The sequence below is a fragment of the Montipora capricornis genome, chromosome 10, assembly GCF_036669925.1.
Source record: "Montipora capricornis isolate CH-2021 chromosome 10, ASM3666992v2, whole genome shotgun sequence".
In the NCBI taxonomy this organism is placed as follows: domain Eukaryota; kingdom Metazoa; phylum Cnidaria; class Anthozoa; order Scleractinia; family Acroporidae; genus Montipora; species Montipora capricornis.
Window position 1 is genome coordinate 14,516,126 of NC_090892.1, and position 12,500 is coordinate 14,528,625.

A 12,500-nucleotide genomic window follows, 5' to 3' on the forward strand; every position below is an offset into this window, starting at 1 on the left:
TCACGTTATCCTGTACTAAATCAAACTACCCCAAAAGCTAGGGCATTCATTATTTGCTTACCGATACATTTTCCGTTGTTATGAATGAACCAACCAGAGTTCAACTGGCTGCAGAAACATTTGCTTCTTTTGTTCCGTACTTGGCAAATTTAAATATCAAAAGAAAGTCTATTTAATCCATGCGGTTTTGCTTCTAACTCTTTCACAAGTAAATGTACAACTGTGCAACATGGTATTACGAGTAAATGCTTAAACTTAGCGTCTTGTTAGGCAAAGTTCTCGTAGCCGTGGTACTCGTTCTTCCTTAACCTCCCTGATGTCATGGGCAGGCCGTCATGACCTCGACTAAAAGGATGCTAGGTTTCAACTCGCGCTCTCGGGATATTATATTCATAAATGCTATTAAATCAAAACTAATTGATCAAAGCCCCGATTTGAAACTCGTGTTTCGAAAGGCGAAATTGGAAAAATGAGCACACATTGAGAGGTTTGAACCGCACTTGGTTTGAAACCAGGATATCTTTTTCAAAAGTCAAGAAAACCTTCTTTTCTCAGTAAATAATTTCTTTTCTCAATGTGCCCAGTTTGAATTCACTCGATATGCGTCTCTCCTGCGCTCTTACTCTACAGATTTCAGAAGTTTCTCCTTTTCGATTTGAACAGAATTGATTCAAGACGTCGCGGAGTTCTAAAGAATATAGTCTGAATAGCCAGGCTGAGCAACTAGCAGTCAATAGGAAATATAGTTTAACGGACGGAAATATCTCACAACTGGCCCATTAAATTCTTTAGGTTGATCAGTTTACGCTATTATTACTTTCTGTTAATACACAATATGGTAAAAAAATGGAAAAGAGAAGACAGAATTTGGCCAATGAAGCCAGAGTTTTCTAGTCGTCGAACGCCACGACATAAGATAAGTGATGCGAAACGAATTCTCGTGACAAGCTAACGTCCGACCAAGAGAAAATGAGGGGACAGAGAAGGAGGCTCCCGGTCCAGCCCTTGGGATATGTCATGTCCACGAAAGTTATTTTTAGACGAGCGGAAGTCTTCCGAGACGTCCGCATGCAGGCCAACCTCGGTCCGATGTTTGAAAGAAAATATATATTCATCAGCCTTCCACGTGCGCCATCATTTTCTCTTTTCACTAAGAACCTAAGAGCGAAGCAAGATTGCATGCGGACGTCTCGGAAGACAGACTTCCCCTAGAACAAAGACTTCCGCTCGTCTAAAAATAACTTTCGTGGACATGACATATCCCGGCCAACGCCTTGAGCCTTCCTCTCTGTCCCCTCATTTTCTCTTGGTCCGACCTCATGCACCCTTGAGAAAGAATTGTAAACCGCCATGCATGAGACCGTGCTGTGCGGTATACAAATCCTAAACCATATATAAACATTTACTTAACGCAGAAGCACGTGACCTTGAAGCGTGTAACTTGCGAGTCTTTTCCTTGGAAAAAAGCTGGGGATTTTAGGACACCAATTTTATGCCCAAATATGGACAAAAATAAGATCGATACTGCACGCGCGGAAAAATGCAAGAGCAACGTTACATCCAAATTAGAAAATTTCTAAAGAAAAAAAAAACCCAGCTCTCAACCAGAGTTAAACGCTTCAAGGTCCCGAGCTTCTGTTTAACGCTAACCATTTTTTTTTTTTGTCTTTGTCAATTATCAATGAGATTGAGAAAGTAGCCGGTCCATTTGCAGTGTTTTAGTTTTCTCGAAACAAAAATAACTTCGAATAACACCAAAACTCCTGAATACTTGATTTCAACATCGGTCTCAAACCTTCTATGTAGACGAATCGAACCTAAACACGTGGGCGGAAGTAACGAGTATTATTATTATTATATTCGAGATAAGCTTGTCGTATGAACAAATTTTCCTTGGACAGAAGGCAGAGAATTCAAATTTTTTTAACTGATACTGCACGATAAACTTCTCCCGAACGAAGTACAAAATGGGTGAACGCACATGCATCGAAGTGTTTGGAAACATCATCTTCAGTTTCACACGTAGCGTATCCGAAAAATACAACCCAAAGGACCCTGAAGATAGTCAAGAAACCTGTGAATACAGCCTTTTGCAGAATACAGGCCGAGAATGGTACGCTCAACCAGTGGAAGAGATTATTTATCAGGAATACAGCGATAAAGAGGTGAAGGTGACGCCTGTTGCTGACTTCACACTTTACGAAATGATTCAACCAATTTGTATTATTAAATGATGTAGAGTGAAAAAAGGCAGAGCATTCCCGTCTACAAACTGGCTTCCTTTTTTTCATTTAACACGGTAATAGATGTTTATGAGATAGCTCCAAGACAAAATACGCACAAAAAGAGATCTTTAGATTGTAGCAAGAGAGCCGAGAACAAGATTTCCGCTCAAGCTTGCGTACTGTGGAAAATCGGTTTCCCAACGTTTTGCGCATGTTCAGTACAGAAATCTTGTACAGGACGTTCTCCAATCTCAAATGCGCTAAATATTTAGCAACAAAAGCCTAAAAAAGATAATTTCAAAAAATCTATTCAAAATTATGTCGCATTCACATTATTTGGTATAGACAACTGTCATTGTGTAGCCATGATTGGTAATAGTGTTTTGTTGACGGAAAAGAAGTTTTTCTTGCATGACTTTTTAGGAACGTATCCTGGTTTTAAACCAAGCGCGGTTCACACCTTCCTATCTATGCTCATTTTTCCTACTTCCCCTTTCGAATAGCGACTCTCAACAACAACAACAACAACAACAACAACAATGAACATTATTTGCATGACTATAACAATACAGCATCGCAAAAGGGTCGAAAGCACGGTAATTACAGTAATTTAGTTATCAGGGTACAACATTCAATTTGATAAGGGAAGATCTCAATGTGAATTTCAGAAGTTTCCTCCTTTCGATTCGGAGAGAATTTATTCAAGACGTCGCCGAAGTTTTGAAGAATAAGTCCGAATAGCTAACAGTCAACAGGAAATATAGTTTAACGGATGGAAATATCTCGCAACTCGCCCATTAATTTCTTTAGGTACTTACAATATGGTTAAAAAAAACAGAAGGTTTTTCTAGTCGTCCTAAGCCAGGATAATAAGTGAGGCGAGACGAAAGCTGGATGTAATGCATAAAAAAACTCGAGTTTCGTTTATCCATGGAGTATCCAGACTTCGACAAACAGATGACAGCACGACGTTACAGGATGTGTGTTCTTATTGTTGATTTGTTCATGCTTTGATACTGTCGACCATTGACTAAGCGTAAACTAATTTTTTTTTTGTCATTGTCGATTATCAAAGAGAGTGAGAAAGTAGAGTTTTATTTCCAGGGAATGCTCGTCGTCTCGCTTAGGGTGGTAAATTTCGGATTTTGGTCTCACTTAGAGTTTTCTGGGCAAAACGCCATTATGTGCCCATACGTTGCCATAAAGGTCTCGTTTAGGGTTGCACGCAAAGAAATATAAAATATATATTTAATATGTTTTAAATATGGTCTTTTTTAGGGGTAAAAAAGGCTTGGCTAAGCCCAGATTGGTCTCCTTTAGGAGTTTAATTTAAAATTTCCGACGAGCATCCCGGCCCCTTTATATGCGAAGTTCCGCCGGGCCAGTTTTCTTGAAACAAAAATAACTTTGAATAACAGCAAAAATCCTGTGTAATTCAGCATCGGTCTCAAACCTTTTACGTAAGCGAATCGAAACCTAGACACGTGCCGGGAGATAAAAAGGTTAATAAAGCCGGAACGCCCTTGAATGAGAGACACATATTCGAGATAAGCCGCTGTCGCATAAACAAATTTTCCTTGGACAGAAGGCACAGAATTCAGTTTTCTTTTAACATTGCACGACTAAACGTTTCTTGAACGAAGTATAAAATGGATGAACGCACATGCATCGAAGTGTTTGGAAACATCATCTTTAGTTTCACAAGTAGCGTATCCGAAAAATACAACCCAAAAAACCCTGAAGATAGTCAAGAAACCTGTGAATACAGCCTTTTGCAGAATACAGGCCGAGAATGGTACGCTCAACCAGTGGACGAGATTATTTATCAGGAATACAGCGATAAAGAGGTGACGGTGGATGATTTTTTACCAGCCTCCTGTAGAGTCAAGGCGGTTTCTTTAGACGCTTGTTCCCTCGGAGATATCGCAGAACAAAACGAAAATCAGGAAGCGGATCTCAAACGAGCAATGTCCTGGAAGCAGCTTAGACCATCTGCTTTGCAAACAATGTGTCAGTCAACGATCATCGGTGCTTCGATTTCGTTGCTGTCAGCCATCGCTATTGGTATGTTGTTCACTATGGTCTCTTATCTTAGCTATAAAACGTTTCTCAACTGTCATTTCGAACCAAAGACCTTCGTTCCACTAAAGTTACAATGGATGCAGGTCATTTGTAGTATCATCTCTTGCTTCATTTTGTACGTCTGGGTGTTTGTACTTGCACTACTTCTTTTCCGTCCATATCAACTGTCAGGAGTAAAGACAAAACTCTTTCTATGTTGCATGTTCATGTATTGCCTGGATTCACTGTATCGAGTGACTATACAAGCTCTGGGAATCAGTAAATCATTCCCGCTTTCCAAGGAACAAGTCATCCCTCTTAACATTCTCTTTGCCCTGAGTAATTTTGGCCAAACCTACTTGTTAACAAATCATCTCTGCCTTCACTCAAAGCGACAAAAACGCACTGTTTTCATTCTTTTTTCAACCATTTATTGTTTACCTTTAACAGCGTGTGTCATTATTTCTTCAATTATTTATCCTGTGTATAACAAACAGAACCAAAAAGGCAAACTGATAGTCGCCGTATTTTCTCCACTCCTTGGGGTGGCCTTCAAGACAATATCTCGTATTTGTGTTCAGAGACTTTGGAGAATAGCACATCCAGCTTATTCTTACGTTATCATGACGCCATTGTATAGTTCCACAGCGATCATATTCCGGGTTTTGCAGGTGGATCTCGGCAACTTAGAAGCCATCGCCTATCTTGGAATAATTCACGGCACTGCCGAAGTCATAGAGCGAAGCACAGTTGTTGTCATCGATCACATATGCCAACGAACCTTGAACAGAGCCTCAGTTCCTTGGGGCCGTTACCGAACTCCGCGTAGCGAAAGAGTAACAGCGGATATCGCTATTATGAGCATGCTCTATGAGTCCGCCGCAATTGTCTCCATAAATGGATTCTTTCATTTGTACCAATTAATTTATATGAAGAACATCTCCTTCTGGTTATTGTTGGTATCTTTTGTCAAGTTGACTGCAGTTCCATTGGTGATCGAATGGCTTTTCACGAGTATATCCTTGGCGATTGAAACGCGATACCAGAATTTGGCCGTCATGGCAGTCTGGAGAAAGGAGTGGAGAAGACACATTCTAGTTGCTGCGTTCAACGTTTTGCCATTGGCTGCTTGGACGAGTCAAAATCTTTTCACCGTCGTCCAGGCACGATTTAAGGATCCCTTACATCAAGATACTTGCAAAATGCCATTTTCATAAAATAATAGACGTATTGCGAAGGAGATGGTGAATTTTAAGCCCTGCTACTAGTAAATGAACAAAGATGTATATTTATCTATGATGACTGGAACATACTTTACAAAAATATGAGTGTTACTAACAAGTTGGAAATTAGTTCGGATGCCCCAATCCTGTGATGTACGAGACTCGTGCAGGATGCCATCTCGGGAGTCAGAGCTCCCACCCTGTGTGAGCCGGGTTCAACCCTGGCCTAGTAACACATGTAGGCCGAGTTTCAGTCGATCTTAATCTGATTCTGAGAGTTTTTCTCGGGGTACTCCACTTTTCCTCCCTCATCAAAATCGACTGTCAGTTAATTTTATCCGACTGGGGGCGGATACCCTCGATAGGCATAACCTCTGGTATCCTTGCCATTCATTGAATTAAATGAATAAAGTTGCTGATATTTGCAAGGCATAGGATGGCTTAGCTTTCACAGCTTTTTTATAGCTAATTTGAGTTATGGAAACATGTTATCATCAGCAATTTTTACAATTTTTAAGTCAATAAAAGACATTTGTTTGATTTCATCTTGCTGCAGTAGCCGATCACACACAACTTCATATAAATCTTATTCTATCTTTGCTGAAATATTGCGCCGTTTTTGTCTGTGAGCTCAAACCTCGCCACAAACAAGTGCTACTACAAAGGTTGAGTTTTTCAGTAGTTAAGGTGCTCTGTAAGCTATTTGCATGGTAACGTGTATCAAATCGAAAGGAAGCTTTGTTATCAGTTTTGTCAAATTGACTCTTTGGCTTCCTTTTTGTGTGTGTGTGTGTGTAGAATTTGCTTTCTAAAATCAGAAATAAAGTACATGTAACAGCTTTTGAAATAGAGAATAGGCTAATACTAACAAAAGATAAATTAGCTATTAGCCGTTCGGTACGGTCGTACCTGTTGTTGAACAGTATTTTTCATTGGCTGTATAGTGTCGTACTTCCTATTGTTTTCTGTGTTAAATCCATTGTTATCTTTGTTCGTTCTAGTGTTCTTTTGGCCAACAGCGGAGCCCGTTCAATGACGTACGACACAACCGAACCGTTCCAGTAGCCATGAGTGGAACCAACCAACCATTCTTAGCCGTTCCCTGATAATAAGCGTAAATGCCCTTGAAATAGCGGTATTCCTAAATCATCAGAGCATAACGCTGCCATAGTCATGGCGAGAAACTACAGTAGCATCTAAACATACAAATTCGAGTTGTTGTAATGTAAGGCACACACTCGAGGCTCTGGGGAATAAATGTAAGGCTTTGTATGAGTTTATTCCCCAGGGGAATATCTCGGGATGATGTCTTTTGTTTAGGACTGAATTTTACTATGTCGAAATTGGTCTATTTGGCCACGACTTCGTTGACATCGAAAAGGGCATGCACATCCTTGTCTTTTCCATGGTTTAGAATACAGTCCTAAGAAAATACGCGCGCTGATTGGTTAAAAATCGTGTTTCTATAACTCGGCGGAGACACAGAACTAGCACGAGCTGTTGACGTAGTGATAGCGCGAGCAAAGAGAATTTACATTTTGATAATTAGAGTTAACAAGTTGTTTTCCTTTTTCTCGTCGCGTTGTTTTCTAAAAGAAATAGAAAACATGTACTCCGTGTTTCTATCGAGTTATAGAAACACTCGTGAAGGTTTGGGAGAACTCGAAAAAGCTGTGGAAACACTCGCCTGTGGCTCGTGTTCCCACAGCATTTCTCGTTCTCCCAAACGTTCAATCCTGTTTCTATAACTCGATAGAAACACGGTACATGTTTTCTATTTCTTAAATAAAAATTACAATGAAGAGTAGACTGATACTCGAGATCAAGTAAACGCTCTTAATATAGATAAAGAACTAAGTGTTAATATAGATAAAGAGAAGGCTTTTAGAGACGCATTACATTTTTCAAAGCGTAATTACAAGGTGGGCTGGGTAAGGGAGAAATGGTTTTGTTTGAAGATTATTGCGGCTGGTTTAACCTCTATACCCTGAGGTTTGGTTGATTCAGGTTAATTTTTATTATACTGTACATATAAAAGTGGACTTATCAGGTTTGGATGCACTTTATTCACCAGAAAAGATGGTCGAGGTTTACACCATATTTGGATGATTTAAATCTCTTGGCACGGGCCATAGTGCTTGTATCCTAAACCGCCGTCGACACCAGAATATGATGCTGACTGTAAAGGGGGTTCCCCATCCGAGTATCCCCAACAACTGCATTTTGTTTTGCCAGTCTCAGTATTCTCGCGGTTTACATCGAATGACATGCAGCTGCTCCAGCTGCCTGTGGTCTTCTGGCAGAAACCCCTGCAGTGACCGTAACAGTCATTCCAGCTAGTTTGCTGAGCACCCTTCTTCCTCTCCCAACCTTCGGTAGCAATTGCTGCATCAGGATTAGCTGCTCGTTTACCCGTCTGTCCACTCCCAAGACAAGATTTCCTGCCGCTGGACACGGCGATGCAGAGTGTTGCGATACTGAGGTACAGTACAATCTTCATTGTCATATCCTTTAGATATAGAATAAATGAGTCAATGTTTTAAAATTTGTAGTTTTGACTAAAACCGAGGCGTGGGAGGGAACGTCAAACCTTTAGCTTATTGATCAAGAAATCGAGGGAAATTTTATGCAAAGCTACAATCGGCGTCCTAAATTGTCGAGACACTCTTATCCTTATGGTTCCATTTCCCCTCTCCCCCTCACCCCCTGGGACAATGTTGTGTTACTTTCTGTTGCCTACGACCCTTAACAACAGCGGCACAACATTGATTAGGGGGGAGGGGAAGGGGTTTCCGCGAAAGTACTTTTTGGACTATTATTCTTTGAAAACACTAAAAGTGTCGTTGCCAGTGTCCTCTGTTGGCAAAGTGTCTCAACTAATTTTGTCGCCGATTGTAGCTTTACATTACCTTCTATCATGAGATCGCATAACAGAATAAGTCATCCGCGGATATTTAAGCCTTCCCCATGACGGAAACCACTCAAAAACCGTATAACCAATCATTCTATTCCACACGAGGAATTTCATGACTTCTTCAACATTTCTGTTTTATTTATGGACAGTAGTTACACACGGTAAAATTTCCCTTGATACATATATACCAAAATGAAAGCGATGATCTTCTAACCGGTCAGGCTTACACTGTTATTGTTTCCTTCAATGATTGTTTTGTGCTATAGCTTTTATCGTTATTCGTGCCAAATTCTCCTCGTATTTGTATTGTTACTCTAGAACGTTTCACCTTTATCTTAAGTTTTTGGTCAAGAGCATCAACAAGAGACTACAGGACAGGTAGCCTATATTCTGGTCGGATTTCCGGTTCAGAGGGAGCGAAGTTGGTAAAAACCTTTCCATTTACCCTTTAGCAAAATCTTTGTTGAATACTTTTGTGTCTTTCTTAACAATGGGCATAGGTATGGCGTAGTTTAAAGTATTTGGAACAACTTGATACCATAACATCGGAAATACATTATATCCCTCAGAAGATAAGGACCAACGCAAATACCACGGGAAAGTCAACCGAAAAGGAAAAATGAATATTGAAATCGAGAGAAAGCCCTGCAAAATCCTGGCAAAACATTTTGGGTGACACGCTGAATGGTTGGTTTTTACTCATGTAATCAACAGCCGTGTTTTCAGCGAAAACAAAAGAAAACGTTTGCATAATAATAGAGTTAAATTCCCGAAGGATTTGGTCGGGGCTCCAACATGGCGGCCGTGATGTCATGTGAAAACCGAGGTATGGTCAGGAGGAAAATATTTCATGACCTAAAACTATTAAAATTTTTTTGTGGTCTTTAAAAACACGTGAAAAGACGTACTTTTCTGGCTAAAGGTCCATTTAACGGTTTCAACATTTGACCAACATTCGTTCAACAAAAGCTGAACGGATGTTGGGCAAATGTTAGACGCAAAAACAAGGTTGTGCGGAGGCCATTCAAATGGTTCCAACATTGCGCAAACAGAAGAACCAACACTTTCGCGAAATTTGATTGCGAGGAACTATTAACTAGCTTCATCTAAACACAAAGGGGAGTTGGGAGAATTCGAGACAGTTATGCAAACCCGAGACGTATCAGTAGTATCAGTCAAAGTAAGCTAAATATCGAATAGGTAAAACAGACCTCGAGGAGACCTCAAACCTCGAGGAGAAAATAACAGTGAAAGAAACACTCGAAAGACAAGTCGTGCGCAAATTAACGCGTCAAATCGAGCATATGTTTAGATGTTGCGGGCCTGGAATAATTTGTCCATCCACGTCAAACGACACGTTACTTCGTGCGATTTCGAGGCCCCCACATGAAATCGAGGCGAGTAATCAGCCACACAAAAAAATCTCAAATCGACGCGATTAGAAAGCGTCTCGGTTCCCTCGAATGTAATAAATAAATAATAAAAGTAAAGTTTTATTCCGACTCAGATCTGATACGTAGTCAAAACCACGAACTGGCTTATTTGGTTTTAAATGTTCTCTGGCGCGCATCAGAAAGGAAGATTTGTTATTTCTTTGTATCTCTATGAGATATTGTCTATTGAATTCTATCGAAGTTCATTTACTTCGGCTATGAATGAGCTCGTCAGAAAAACTAAAAATTAACGTCAAAAGGAGTCAGTTGAAAGACTGCAAAGAAAACAGTATGCCAAAGAAACAGGACCTTAATAATCATTATTAATTATACTGCTTTTGCTGACTTCATTTCAGGTTTTCTAAATATAGACCTTGGATGGTTGATAACCTCGACTACATATTCTCACCTGAAAGTGGTTTAGAATGGTAACTTCTGGAGTGTTGGAATTTCTCTTGAGCTAACACGTGTTCCCAAGTCTGCGATATTGAAGCAAAGTGCGAAAAATGTTAACCAATAAATCTTTTTTTTTTTAACCTTTACAATGGACTTTCAGAAAATGTTCCAGAATAGCCTAGCATACGTTTAATTTGTCCAGTTGTATTTTTCAAATGTTCAGTTTACCCAATCTTGTGTTTGTTTCGAAAAAGAGAATGCGTAAAAACCCGTGAAAAAATAATGTTGTCGCTAATTTCTAGATGTCGTCAGGGCTAAATTAAGAAATTGAAGTGTTTGACCAGATATTTGTTATGCCAATTGTCAATTGTTACCTTCTAAAGAGTTTTTAGTAAAATAAAAGCACGTCGTAGTTAATACTTACAAATACCTTGTAGTATATTTAAGAAAACAATACAATAACAATAAGAAATTGTTTGTCTTATAATGTTTGCGTAGCCAAGTAGTAAACCACCTTTGTTCCAACAATCGAACAAACTGAAAATCTTCTAAATGTAAATCGTATTACAAAGTAAGTACCTTTGATAATCTCTGTAAGTGGTACATGAACTCAGCGATTGGGGCTTTTAAATACATGATATCGCATCAGTGGACCTTGTGGATGGGTGGTGGCTACTTTATTATTCTTTTGTTTAGTCTATGTGCAAATTAGGCTACCAACCCTTGTTGGCACATGTGATTGAAAAAAATTCATGCATTCAAATGAGGCTTTGTAGGTGGATTTGCACAATGACAGAAGAATGTTAAAATAGCTGTCATTTATGAATAAGGTCTCTACACTAGAGAGAACAAAGTGACAGTTTTACAATGCTATTCCTTGTGTCACCTGAACCAAGAGTGGTAAAAGTCGCTTTTATTAACTTGTAAGTTTTTTCCCATAATTTAGCAGATGGACATTTTAATGAAAGGAAACTAGAATTATTTTGTTTTATTTACTCAGTTATGCTGTTTTGTTTACAGGTTGGTAGCGGTAAATGACGACTAACACAGGTTAATACGATGTTCTTTCACAACTCACTGACAAGCTACAATCTATACCGATCATGTACGGCTAAGTGAACAACAACGACAGGTAGCAGTTGCGGTTTGCTAAACTAGATAAATAAGTAAAGACGGCAGTTTTGCTTGTCAAGTTTTTTTTCAGAGAAAAAACATCCTTATATCTCTTATCGGCAATCGAATGAGAGACTGCTGGACAACTAGCCCGAAAGCTAAAAGCCCTGAGCAAATGAGGTCTGTTGGTCTTGAAGTCGACTTTGTCACTCAACGTTGTTAGTCAACAGTTCAGGGGGGCTCACACGATTTTACGAGTCAAATATTAATGAACTCGTTTTTCATCATTTACTGTTACCAAACTGGAAACAAAACATATTCAGGAAATAAAACAAAATAATTCTAATTTCCTTCCGTTCAAATGTCCATCTGCTAAATCATGGACAAAAACTTACGATGTAAAATCAAAACTGGGGAGGGATGAGTCTTGTTTAATGTCTCCAGAAATTCTGAGGCTGCTTCCGGATCCGACATTGCGCAAAGTGTATCATCTACGAAGCGCTTGTAGAAGATAGGCAACTTGTACTCTCCTTCTAGCTGTTTCTCGATTTTGCCCATGAAGGCGTTTGCCATGAGGGGACCCAGCGGCGATCCCATAGTTACACCGTCCACTTGTTCGCGGTACAACTTTCCTTCAAACTGAAATAGTAGTAATCGTCACTGTTTACTAACGTTCCAGTGGATGAAACCATCGAGAGCATAACAGAGAGAGCCTTTGAAAACGACTGGTTTAACAGAGAGCACGATCTTAACATCACGAAGTTAGATTTGATGGAGTTGTTGAGAATCGCCACCAAAAATCAGCTATTTCAGTTTGAAGGAAAGTTGTACGAACAAGTGGACGGTGTAGCTGTGGGATCGCCATTGGGTCCCCTCATGGCAAACGCCTTCATGGGCAAAATCGAGAAACAGCTAGAGAGAGAAAACAAGTTGCCTCTCTTCTACAAGAGCTTTGTAGATGATACACTTAGCGCAATGCCGGATCCGGAAGCAGCCTCAGAATTTCTGGAGACATTAAACAAAAAACTTACAGGTTAGTGAAAAAGATTTTTACCATTCATAAAAACTTTAACATTGTTTAACTCTGTTATCTTCACTAGTGTATCGACCTTATTCATGAATGACAACCCTTTTA

General features: G+C 39.6%; 1 long non-coding RNA gene across 1 annotated transcript in view; it reads right to left on the minus strand.

Annotated features, from left to right (window-relative positions):
* LOC138019807 (uncharacterized) overlaps nucleotides 1-10,868 on the minus strand; it is a 42,380-nt gene extending 31,512 nt beyond the window's left edge. The window contains exons 1-3 of the long non-coding RNA XR_011126237.1: nucleotides 10,832-10,868; nucleotides 10,266-10,335; nucleotides 7,880-8,018 (exon numbers count right to left, since the gene is read on the minus strand). This is a non-coding gene — a long non-coding RNA (uncharacterized lncRNA). The remainder of the gene's footprint in view (nucleotides 1-7,879; nucleotides 8,019-10,265; nucleotides 10,336-10,831) is intronic.
* Between the last annotated feature and the right edge of the window lie 1,632 nt (nucleotides 10,869-12,500).